The following is a 12500-nucleotide window of genomic DNA, read 5'->3' as shown; positions in this document are numbered from 1 at the left end:
CAGAGCTAGCGAACTTTTGCCACGAGCAACAGGTCACTAAAAGCCTATAGATGACGGTGTTGGAGGAAAAGAAAAATATCGAGAAAGCACTGCGGTGTGCCGTGCGTAGGGACGGGCGCGCGTGCCACATGCCGCCGAAATATGGGTGTCGGAGAAAACAGAGTGCCGCGCGTAACGAGGGGCGCGCGTGTTACAGAGAGATATGCCCAAACGCATGAAAGTGTACGCAGGTGTCCTAAGGCAGTTTTTTTTTTTTTTCCTCATTTTGATGTCGCCCCGGCTGACGTGGTTTTCGTTTTTCCGTGCCGCCCCGGCTGACGCGGTTTTCGTTTTTCCGTGCCGCCCCGGCTGACGCAGTTTTTGCGCCGCCCCGGCTGACGCGGTTTTCGCGCCGCCCCGGCTGACGCGGTTCCGACTTTGCACTTTTTGGCTCACCCCGGCTGGCGGCCCACTCACTCGATCGCCAGGTCTGTTTGCCCCGGTGGTTCCACCGCCAGGCTTAAGCGCGAACTTTTTTTGTTTGTTTTCTTTTGATTAAGCGCAAGCTTTTTTCTTTGTTTTCTTTTGATTAAGCGCGGGCTTTTTTCTTTGTTTTTTTTGCATTCGCCCCGGCAGACGCGGTTTTTGCGCCGCCCCGGCTGACGCGGTTTTTGCCGCCCCGGCTGACGCAGTTCGGACTTAGCACTTTTCGGCTGTGCCTGGCTGGCGGCCCACTCACTCGATCGCCATGTCTGTTTGCCACAGTTTTCCCGGTGGTGCCGCACCCGGGCTCGCCCCGGCTGACGCGGTTTCGTGCCGCCCCGGCAGACGCGGTTTTCGCGCCGCCCCGGCTGACGCGGTTTCGTGCCGCCCCGGCAGACGCGGTTTTTTGCCGCCCCGGCAGACGCGTTTTTTTTTTCTTTCGCCCCGGCTGACGCAGTTTTCGCGCCGCCCCGGCAGACGCGGTTTTCGCGCCGCCCCGGCAGACGCGGTTTTTTGCGCCGCCCCGGCTGACGCAGTTCGGACTTGGCACTTTTTGGCTGAGCCTGGCTGGCGGCCCACTCACTCGATCGCCATGTCTGTTTGCCACAGTTTTCCCGGTGGTGCCGCACCCGGGCTCGCCCCGGCTGACGCAGTTTTCGCGCCGCCCCGGCTGACGCGGTTTCGTGCCGCCCCGGCAGACGCGGTTTTTTGCGCCGCCCCGGCTGACGCGGTTTTTTGCCGCCCCGGCTGACGCAGTTCGGACTTGGCACTTTTCGGCTGTGCCTGGCTGGCGGCCCACTCACTCGATCGCCATGTCTGTTTGCCACAGTTTTCCCGGTGGTGCCGCACCCGGGCTCGCCCCGGCAGACGCGTTTTTTTTTTTCTTTCGCCCCGGCTGACGCAGTTTTCGCGCCGCCCCGGCTGACGCGGTTTCGTGCCGCCCCGGCAGACGCGGTTTTTTGCGCCGCCCCGGCTGACGCGGTTTTTGCCGCCCCGGCTGACGCAGTTCGGACTTAGCACTTTTTGGCTGAGCCTGGCTGGTGGCCCACTCACTCGATCGCCATGTCTGTTAGCCACAGTTTTCCCGGTGGTGCCGCACCCGGGCTCGCCCCGGCTGACGCAGTTTTCGCGCCGCCCCGGCTGACGCGGTTTCGTGCCGCCCCGGCAGACGCGGTTTTCGCGCCGCCCCGGCTGACGCGGTTTTTGCCGCCCCGGCTGACGCAGTTCGGACTTAGCACTTTTCGGCTGTGCCTGGCTGGCGGCCCACTCACTCGATCGCCATGTCTGTTTGCCACAGTTTTCCCGGTGGTGCCGCACCCGGGCTCGCCCCGGCTGACGCAGTTTTCGCGCCGCCCCGGCTGACGCGGTTTCGTGCCGCCCCGGCAGACGCGGTTTTCGCGCCGCCCCGGCTGACGCGGTTTCGTGCCGCCCCGGCAGACGCGGTTTTTTGCCGCCCCAGCTGACGCAGTTCGGACTTAGCACTTTTTGGCTGAGCCTTGCTGGCGGCCCACTCACTCGATCGCCATGTCTGTTTGCCACAGTTTTCCCGGTGGTGCCGCACCCGGGCTCGCCCCGGCAGACGCGTTTTTTTTTTCTTTCGCCCCGGCTGACGCAGTTTTCGCGCCGCCCCGGCAGACGCGGTTTTCGCGCCGCCCCGGCAGACGCGGTTTTTTGCGCCGCCCCGGCTGACGCGGTTTTTTGCCGCCCCGGCTGACGCAGTTCGGACTTGGCACTTTTTGGCTGAGCCTGGCTGGCGGCCCACTCACTCGATCGCCATGTCTGTTTGCCACAGTTTTCCCGGTGGTGCCGCACCCGGGCTCGCCCCGGCTGACGCAGTTTTCGCGCCGCCCCGGCAGACGCGGTTTCGTGCCGCCCCGGCAGACGCGGTTTTTTGCGCCGCCCCGGCTGACGCGGTTTTTTGCCGCCCCGGCTGACACGGTTCGGACTTTGCACTTTTCGGCTGTGCCTGGCTGGCGGCCCACTCACTCGATCGCCATGTCTGTTTGCCACAGTTTTCCCGGTGGTGCCGCACCCGGGCTCGCCCCGGCAGACGCGTTTTTTTTTTTTTTTTCTTTCGCCCCGGCTGACGCAGTTTTCGCGCCGCCCCGGCTGACGCGGTTTCGTGCCGCCCCGGCAGACGCGGTTTTTTGCGCCGCCCCGGCTGACGTGGTTTTTGCCGCCCCGGCTGACGCAGTTCGGACTTTGCACTTTTTGGCTGAGCCTGGCTGGCGGCCCACTCACTCGATCGCCATGTCTGTTTGCCACAGTTTTCCCGGTGGTGCCGCACCCGGGCTCGCCCCGGCAGACGCGTTTTTTTTTTTTCCTTCGCCCCGGCAGACGTGGTTCCCCCCCCCCCCTCCGTCTTTCTTTTTGTTTTTTTTTTCGCCGCGGCTGAAGTGGATTTTTCGGTGCCTCGACGCCCCGGTAGTCGCGGTTTTTCCGTTTCCGCACGGCCCCGGCTGACGCTGCTCGGTCACAGTCGCCTTTTGTGGTGATTGCAGACTTCTTGAGCGCGGGTGTTTTTTTTTTTTGTTGTTGTTGTTGTTTTATTACGCATTCGCTCCAGCAGACGCTGTTTAGACTTTTTGTTTCCTCTTTTATCCTGCGACGAGGTGACGAGGTTTATTCGGTGCCCCGCCGCCCCGGCTGAAGTGATTTTTCCTGTCCCGTGCCGCCCCGGCTGACGCGGTTGGGACTTCGCGTTTGTTCGGCCGCCACGGGTTTTGGCGCACTCGCTCGGTTGCTTGTTGTTGCCACTTGTTGCGAACCCAGGTTTCTTGAGCGAGCGCGGGCGTTTTTTCTTCCTTTCTTTCTTTGTTCTATGTGTTAGCGAATCGGCCTTTAATATCACACGAGGACTCACAACCAACAATTTTCAGTTTGAAGTGTAAAAAATCTGCAGGTGTTGACGTAACTGACTTGCCCCGTACCCTTGAGTACATCCATGAAGTTCTCGTAGTACTACTAAATCGCATTATTCCAAGTGGAGAAATTCCCATAAACTTGCAAACCTCTACACGAAAATCGGTGCGCGTGATAAAGTTGAAAATTATCGTCCGATATCAAATGTGCCTTCTATAACACAAATTCTAGGAAAAAAAAAAAAAAAAACACTTGTTCGCCGTTTTCTGCGCCGTGACTGGCAGCACTCCGGCGAAGCGAAACGGGGTCGATTCGAGCACGATATCGGCGTCTTTCGACGTGCTCGCCGGCGACCGTCGCACGAGTACGTCGCACGAGCGCGTCTGCCGGGGCGCCGTTTGCGAAGCCGACGCAAAAGTGGGAACCGCCGCTCGGATGATCGCCGCTTTCGGCAGAGTGAGTGTTGGCACTCCGGGGAAGCGAAACAGCGTGAATGCGCCCACGAAATCGGCGTATTTTGAAGTGCCCGCCGGCGACCGTCGCACGAGTACGGTAAACCGCGTCAGCCGGGGCGTAGTTCGGGACGCCGACGAAAAAGTGGGAAGCGCAACTCGGATCTTCGCCGTTTTTGCAGGAGTGAGTGGCGGCCCTCCTGCGAGACCAAGAAGCATCGATTCGTGCACGAATTCGGCGCCTTTCGACGTGATCGCCGGCGACCGTCGCTCGAGTAGGGCAAACCGCGTCTGCCGGGGCGGGCTTCGGGACGCCGATGCGAAAGTGGGAAACGCTGCTCGGATGTTCGCCGTTTTTGGCCGAGTGAGTGCTGGCACACGGGCGAAGCCAAACGGGGCCGATTACGGCACGATATCGGCGTCTTTCGACGTGCCCGCCGGCGACCGTCGCACGAGTACGGTAAACCGCGTCAGCCCGGGCGGAGTTCGGGACGCCGATGCGAAAGTGGAGAACGCCGCTCGGATCTTCGCCGTTTTTGGAGGAGTGAGTGGCGGCACTCCGGAGAAGCCAGGGAGCGCCAATTAGCGCACGATATCGGCGTCTTTCGACGCGCTCGCCGGCGACCGTCGCACGAGTAGGGCAAACCGCGTCTGCCGGGGCGGGGTTTACGACGCCGACGCAAAAGTGGGAACCGCCGCTCGGATGTTGGCCGTTTTTGGCAGAGTGAGTGCTGGCACTCCGGCGACGCGAAAGAGCGCGAATGCGCCCACGAAAGTGGCGTATTTGGACGTGCGTGACGGCGACCGCTGCAGGAGTACGAAAAACCACGTCAGCCGGGGCGAGCGACACACGGCGGTCTGGGTGCTTATCGCTGCTATTATAGGGGCACCCCGGCAGACGCAGAAAAAAAAAAAAAAATTTTCGACCTTCTTTTTTGCTGGTCGAGCTCGGGTAACCCAGGTCGCAATGGGAGCCGCGCACGAAAGCGGCGTCGCGAGACGCGTTCGCGGTCGCTAGTCGCACGAGCTCGGCAACCGCGTCAGCCGGCGCGGAGTTCGGGATGCCGACGGCTAAGTGGGTACCGCTGCTCGGATGTTCGCCGTTTTTGGCCGAGTGAGTGCTGGCACTCCGGTGAAGCCAAGGAGCGCCAATTCGTGCACGATATCGGCGTCTTTCGACGTGCCCGCCGGCCACCGCCGCACGAGTACGGCAAACCGCGTCTGCCGGGGCGGGGTTCGCGACGCGTACGCAATAGTGGGAACCGTCGCTCGGATGTTCGTCGTCTTTGGCCGAGCGAGTGCTGGCACTCCGGCGAAGCGAAACGGGGCCGATTCGGGCACGATATCGGCGTATTTCGACGTGCTCGCCGGCGACCGTCGCACGAGTACGGCAAAGCGCGTCTGCCGGGGCGAGGTTTGCGACGCCGACGAAAAAGTGGGAAGCGCCGCTCGGATCTTCGCCGTTTTTGCAGGAGTGAGTGGCGGCCCTCCTGCGAGACCAAGAAGCATCGACTCGCGCACGATATCGGTGTCTTTCGACGTGCCCGCCGGCCACCGCCGCACGAGTACGGCAAACCGCGTATGCCGGGGCGGGGTTGGCGACGCCGACGCAAAAGTGGGAACCGCCACTAGGATGTTCGCCGTTTTTGGCAGAGTGAGTGCTGGCACTCCGGCGAAGCGAAAGAGCGCGAATGCGCCCACGAAAGTGGCGTGTTTGGACGTGCTTGACGACGACCACCGCAGGAAAACGAAAAACCACGTCAGCCGGGGCGAGCGACCCATGGCGGTCTGGGTGCTTATCGCTGCTATTATAGGGGCACCCCGGCAGACGCAAAAAAAAAAAAAAATTTTTTTCGACATTCTTTTTTGCTCGTCGACCTCGGGTGACCCAGGTCGCAGTGGGAGCCGCGCACGAAAGCGGCGTCGCGAGACGGCTTCGCGGTCGCTAGTCGCACGAGCTCGGCAACCGCGTCTGCCGGGGCGGAGTTCGGGACGCCGACGGCTAAGTGGGAACCGCCGCTCGGATGTTCGCCGTTTGTGGCCGAGTGAGTGCTGGCACTCCGGCGAAGCCAAACGGGGCCGATTCCGGCACGATATCGGCGTCTTTCTACGTGCTCGCCGGCGACCGTCGCACGAGTACGGCAAAGTGCGTCTGCCGGGGCGGGGTTTGCGACGCGTACGCAATAGTGAGAACCGTCGCTCGGATGTTCGTCGTCTTTCGCCGAGCCAGTGCTGGCAATCCGGCGAAGCCGAACGGAGCCGATTCGGGCACGATATCGGCGTCTTTCCACGTGCTCGCCGGCGACCGTCGCACGAGTACGGTAAACCGCGTCAGCCGGGGCGGAGTTCGGGACGCCGATGCGAAAGTGGGAAGCGCCGCTCGGATCTTCGCCGTTTTTGGAGGAGTCAGTGGCGGCACTCCGGTGAAGCCAAGGTGCGCCAATTCGCGCACGATATCGGCGTCTTTCGACGTGCCCGCCGGCCACCGTCGCACGAGTACGGCAAACCTCGTCTGCCGGGGCGGGGTTTGCGACGCCGACGCAAAAGTGGGAACCGCCGCTCGGATGTTCGCCGTTTTTGGCAGAGTGAGTGCTGGCACTCCGGCGAAGCGAAAGAGCGCGAATGCGCCCACGAAAGTGGCGTGTTTGGACGTGCTTGACGACGACCACCGCAGGAAAACGAAAAACCACGTCAGCCGGGGCGAGCGACCCATGGCGGTCTGGGTGCTTATCGCTGCTATTATAGGGGCACCCCGGCAGACGCAAAAAAAAAAAAAATTTTTTTCGACATTCTTTTTTGCTCGTCGACCTCGGGTGACCCAGGTCGCAGTGGGAGCCGCGCACGAAAGCGGCGTCGCGAGACGGCTTCGCGGTCGCTAGTCGCACGAGCTCGGCAACCGCGTCTGCCGGGGCGGAGTTCGGGACGCCGACGGCTAAGTGGGAACCGCCGCTCGGATGTTCGCCGTTTGTGGCCGAGTGAGTGCTGGCACTCCGGCGAAGCCAAACGGGGCCGATTCCGGCACGATATCGGCGTCTTTCTACGTGCTCGCCGGCGACCGTCGCACGAGTACGGCAAAGTGCGTCTGCCGGGGCGGGGTTTGCGACGCGTACGCAATAGTGAGAACCGTCGCTCGGATGTTCGTCGTCTTTCGCCGAGCCAGTGCTGGCACTCCGGCGAAGCCGAACGGAGCCGATTCGGGCACGATATCGGCGTCTTTCCACGTGCTCGCCGGCGACCGTCGCACGAGTACGGTAAACCGCGTCAGCCGGGGCGGAGTTCGGGACGCCGATGCGAAAGTGGGAAGCGCCGCTCGGATCTTCGCCGGAGGAGTCAGTGGCGGCACTCCGGTGAAGCCAAGGTGCGCCAATTCGCGCACGATATCGGCGTCTTTCGACGTGCCCGCCGGCCACCGTCGCACGAGTACGGCAAACCTCGTCTGCCGGGGCGGGGTTTGCGACGCCGACGCAAAAGTGGGAACCGCCGCTCGGATGTTCGCCGTTTTTGGCAGAGTGAGTGCTGGCACTCCGGCGAAGCGAAAGAGCGTGAATGCGCCCACGAAAGTAGCGTATTTGGACGTGCTTGACGGCGACCGCCGCAGGAGTACGAAAAACCACGTCAGCCGGGGCGAGCGACCCACGGCGGTCTGGGTGCTTATCGCTGCTATTATAGGGGCACCCCGGCAGACGCAGAAAGAAAAAAAAAATGGGGACATGGCGTGCGTCACCGTGCGGCTTCGCAGCGTTGCCGAAGTCGCCGAGCCCTTCGACTGAGCCGAACGGCGGACAGGGAACGTTGGTCGGCCGTTCTAACCTGTCGGTGCCACGCCGAGACGTCGTTAAGGAAAACCGCGTCGTGGGCCTCTACGACGCCGTCGAGTCGTTGTACGTTTGGTGTCCAGCGTGTCGGCGGCGAGTAGCGGACACGTCGTTCACGACTTCGGTCTTTCGCAGTCGACGCGAACTTGCGGAGAGTCGTGGTGCCTCACGTTTTCGGCAGAAACCGCGGCGGAATTTTCCCGTGCGTGCGCGCACGACCTCGGTGCTGTGCCGTCAGCGTAGTGTTGCACAAACTCGTGGCCTACCCAAGGTGCGGTACGTTTGCGGCCGTATCCTCGGTGGGAATTTCGTGAGTAGGGTCGCAAATTCTACGACCTCGGCGGGTTTGAGAGCGACGTAGACTTGTGGCACGCTCAACATGCCACACGTTTCGGGGCACACCCGCGGTGAAATTTTCTCGAGTACGCTCGTATTAGGGCCCAAGGAGGTCTGGGTACTTATCGCTGCTATTATGTGGGGGTTCTCGTGAGCGGCGTACGCGAAAGCGACCGGGTGTCTGATATGCGGCGGGCTTCGGCCTCGTCAAGCGTGTCCTCGGGTCTGCTCCAGGGGAATCCACGGCAGTCGTCTGCAGCCTCATCCGCTTGATGCGTTAGGGGCTGGTTGTCGGACGGTGCCGTTTTACCACGATATCGAGGTGTGTTCCGTGTCGTCCTCGGGCGATTCAGATGCGAAAGCGCCGAAGACGCGGGCGTGACCCGTCGTCTGGCGGCTTTGCAGTCTCGGCTCCGTTGCTAGTTCCGGCCGGTCCACCGACAGTGCAGCGGGCTTGGGCAACCCGCACGGCGCGACCGAGTCGATGCAACGAAAAAGAGCGAGCATGAACGTGCTTCTTGCCGCACGGCTCCCACTCGTCTTTCGGGAAGGTTGTGCCATAGCGAGCTCGAACGCCGTCATCTCGGAGTGCAAAATAAGCGTGTTGGGGCGCCTGAAGGTGGCCTCCGCCGCACACAGACTGCGTCCGGCCCGCCGAGGGCGAGGACGGACGCGCAGTCGAACGATTACCTGGTTGATCCTGCCAGTAATCATATGCTTGTCTCAAAGATTAAGCCATGCATGTCTAAGTACATGCCGAAATAAGGCGAAACCGCGAATGGCTCATTAAATCAGTTATGGTTCCTTAGATCGTTTCTTCCTACTTGGATAACTGTGGCAATTCTAGAGCTAATACATGCAGTGAGCCTGGAGCCCTTTGGGTAACGGGTGCTTTTATTAGACCAAGATCGATCGGGTTTCGGCCCGTATTGTGTGGTGACTCTGGATAACTTTGTGCTGATCGCATGGCCACGAGCCGGCGACGTTTCTTTCAAGTGTCTGCCTTATCAACTTTCGATGGTAGGTTACTTGCTTACCATGGTTGTTACGGGTAACGGAGAATCAGGGTTCGATTCCGGAGAGGGAGCCTGAGAAACGGCTACCACATCCAAGGAAGGCAGCAGGCGCGCAAATTACCCACTCCCGGCACGGGGAGGTAGTGACGAAAAATAACAATACGGGACTCTTTTGAGGCCCCGTAATTGAAATGAGTACACTCTAAATCCTTTAACGAGGATCAATTGGAGGGCAAGTCTGGTGCCAGCAGCCGCGGTAATTCCAGCTCCAATAGCGTATACTAAAGCTGCTGCGGTTAAAAAGCTCGTAGTTGGATCTCAGTTCCAGACGAGTAGTGCATCTACCCGATGCGACGGCTCGGACTGAACATCATGCCGGTTCTTTCTTGGTGCACTTCATTGTGTGCCTCGAGATGGCCGGTGCTTTTACTTTGAAAAAATTAGAGTGCTCAACGCAGGCGAGTCGCCTGAATAAACTTGCATGGAATAATAGAACAAGACCTCGTTTCTGTTCTGTTGGTTTTTGGAATACGAGGTAATGATTAAGAGGGACGGACGGGGGCATTCGTATTGCGGCGCTAGAGGTGAAATTCTTGGACCGTCGCAAGACGAACTACTGCGAAAGCATTTGCCAAGAATGTTTTCATTGATCAAGAACGAAAGTCAGAGGTTCGAAGGCGATCAGATACCGCCCTAGTTCTGACCATAAACGATGCCAACCAGCGATCCGCCTGAGTTACTCAAATGACTCGGCGGGCAGCTTCCGGGAAACCAAAGTATTTGGGTTCCGGGGGAAGTATGGTTGCAAAGCTGAAACTTAAAGGAATTGACGGAAGGGCACCACCAGGAGTGGAGCCTGCGGCTTAATTTGACTCAACACGGGAAAACTTACCCGGCCCGGACACTGGGAGGATTGACAGATTGAGAGCTCTTTCTTGATTCGGTGGATGGTGGTGCATGGCCGTTCTTAGTTGGTGGAGCGATTTGTCTGGTTAATTCCGATAACGAACGAGACTCTAGCCTATTAAATAGGTGCGGGGTTCCCAGCACCTTACAACCTTCTTAGAGGGACAAGCGGCTCCTAGCCGCACGAAACAGAGCAATAACAGGTCTGTGATGCCCTTAGATGTCCGGGGCCGCACGCGCGCTACACTGAAGGAAGCAGCGTGTCTTTATCCCTGTCTGAAAAGACTGGGTAACCCGTGGAACTTCTTTCGTGATTGGGATAGGGGCTTGCAATTGTTCCCCTTGAACGAGGAATTCCCAGTAAGCGCGAGTCATAAGCTCGCGTTGATTACGTCCCTGCCCTTTGTACACACCGCCCGTCGCTACTACCGATTGAATGATTTAGTGAGGTCTTCGGACCGATGTCCGGCGCGGCCTTTCGGTTGCGCCGGTCTGTTGGAAAGATGACCAAACTTGATCATTTAGAGGAAGTAAAAGTCGTAACAAGGTTTCCGTAGGTGAACCTGCGGAAGGATCATTAACGGATTGTGAAGGGTGAGCGCCTCAGCTGCGTCTGCGCCCGACACTTTCTGCCGCTGACCCCGTTTGGACGCGGGGTCGGCTTTTCCCCACGGGGCTGCCTGAATGTGGAGCGGCACCCCGTGACAAATTGTTGCGCCCAGCGGACGCCAACACCGCGACCTTGGACGGTCGGCCAGGTGGCGGACGCGGGTACAAACGGCGCAACGCACTCATAGGTCGGCTTTCGACCCGCCACTGCACCGTGGCTCGAAGCGCTCGAAATGCGCGACCCGACCGCTGCGGGACCGCCTAGTACTGTAAACAGGAGCGGCGGAGCGCGAACGGCGAGTCGTGGTTACGTCGGTAGAAGGCGAGGCTGCGCGTTCCCGAAACGCCAGCCGAGTGCCCTCCCGACCGTTCGAGCGTGCAAGAACGAGACCCGACAATCGCGCGGCGACTGCCAAGTACGAGAGGAACGGCACAAGCGTCGGCGGTCGGTCAAGGAACTGGCGATGTGACGGGTCCGCTGTGCACCAGTGCATACCGTCCCGCCGTCCGCGGCAAGCGCCTCCGCGTCCTCGGGTGACGGAGGCTGCCGGTCGGTTCTTGCAGGCGAGGGATCTCGCTGGCACCGGTTCGCGTTGACGCGCGGCCGGTCATGGCACGGCGATGCGACGGCCGAGGTGCGCAGTACTCGATGGAGGAACCGCACGCTCCGATGACCGTCCCGCCCTCCGCGGCGTATGCGTACCGACCGTAATGGTTGCAGCAGCGCCGGCCGGCTTTTGAATTCGCCACACGAAACACGGTGCGAGATCGCGGTTAGGGGAGCGTCGACGTTGCCAGGCGTTTTGCTTGCTGCCGAGGGAAAGGCGGCACGGCCACGTCGCGCTCGTCGCGATTAGCGGGTCTGCGCGCTTTGGGAAGGTGCCGCAACGACTTGCCGAAAGAGGAAGCACGGAAGAACGAGGGACTTGGACGTCCCGACAATTGAACGCACTTGCGGCCAGGCCCTTGCTGGCTTCGTTCTTCCGCCTCGAGTAGGCTCGTACGCGGCTCCGGCGCCGAAAGTGGTCCTTGGCACCGACTTCGGTGGACGTGGGAAGTGCCGCGCAAGTACGGCGCGCCTGGCTCCACCTGTTGGCTAAAGTAGGCAGCCGGATCGGCATTTTGGTGTGCGGTGGCAAACCGTGGATGCGAAAAAAGCTTGTGCGATTTCGTGGAACAAAAAGCGGGGGTCCCCCTTTTTATGCGGAGGAGACCGACCCGCCCGCCGTGGTGAACCGCGACGCCACGGTAAAAACGGGAGAGGCTTGTCGATGGGACCGTGCATCCCGCGCTCCACGGAGGCCGGGAGGCGGCCGCCCGAGGAAATGTGTAGCCGTCGAGGCCCGCATCTGCGTGCACTCTTATCCAAATGGGTGTACCGCAGGCATTTTCTGGTTAGGCGGGCCAATGAGAGCGAGCACACAACGATACCTACGGGTCCGGCTTGGAGAACCGGCTTCGACGCCTCCCGAGTATTTATAGAGGGGTGGACCACGAAAGCACTCGCAAGTAGCGGAAGCGAAACGCCGTCCGAAACACACCGTTTGCTCGATTTGCGGCAGCCGAAAAAGGCGCGGCAGAGTTTTGGAGTCCAAGCGTGCGCTGAAAAGCGCCCTTCTTGGCCACTGTTTGGCCGAGTGCCAGAAACGTTTGGTTTTGACTGTACGGAATTGAACAAACACTTTTTCACGACTCTAAGCGGTGGATCACTCGGTTCTCGGGTCGATGAAGAACGCAGCCAGCTGCGAGACTTGGTGTGAATTGCAGGACACACTGAGCACTGATTCTTTGAACGCACATTGCGGCCTTGGGTCTTCCCTTGGCTTCGTCTGTCTGAGGGTCGGATCACATATCAAGAGAGCCTTCGGCGCACAAGGGAACGTGAGCCGTCGACTCGTTTTGACCGCGTCGGCAACACGGACAGCACGCTGAACACCTCACAGCGAGCGCCAACAGCGGCCACTCAAGGGCGAGACGGTGGCGACCGTCGTGCCAGAGCCCAACCGAAACGGGGGCGACCGACTGCATTGAGGATGTGGCAC

The 12500-nt window shown here is 60.5% G+C and overlaps 2 non-coding genes across 2 annotated transcripts; both read left to right on the top strand.

The window, feature by feature from the left end:
• Positions 1-8614: 8614 nt before the first annotated feature.
• LOC142794613 (small subunit ribosomal RNA) lies at positions 8615-10429 on the top strand. The gene has a single exon (XR_012892487.1). It is a non-coding gene; the product is annotated as a small subunit ribosomal RNA (ribosomal RNA).
• Positions 10430-12148: 1719 nt separating this feature from the next.
• On the top strand, positions 12149-12301 carry LOC142794619 (5.8S ribosomal RNA). The gene has a single exon (XR_012892492.1). It is a non-coding gene; the product is annotated as a 5.8S ribosomal RNA (ribosomal RNA).
• Positions 12302-12500: the final 199 nt, after the last annotated feature.

This window comes from Rhipicephalus microplus, unplaced genomic scaffold, assembly GCF_043290135.1.
Source record: "Rhipicephalus microplus isolate Deutch F79 unplaced genomic scaffold, USDA_Rmic scaffold_465, whole genome shotgun sequence".
Taxonomy (NCBI): domain Eukaryota; kingdom Metazoa; phylum Arthropoda; class Arachnida; order Ixodida; family Ixodidae; genus Rhipicephalus; species Rhipicephalus microplus.
Note: the sequence above shows the minus strand (reverse complement) of the source record. Positions and strands in the feature narration are given on the sequence as shown.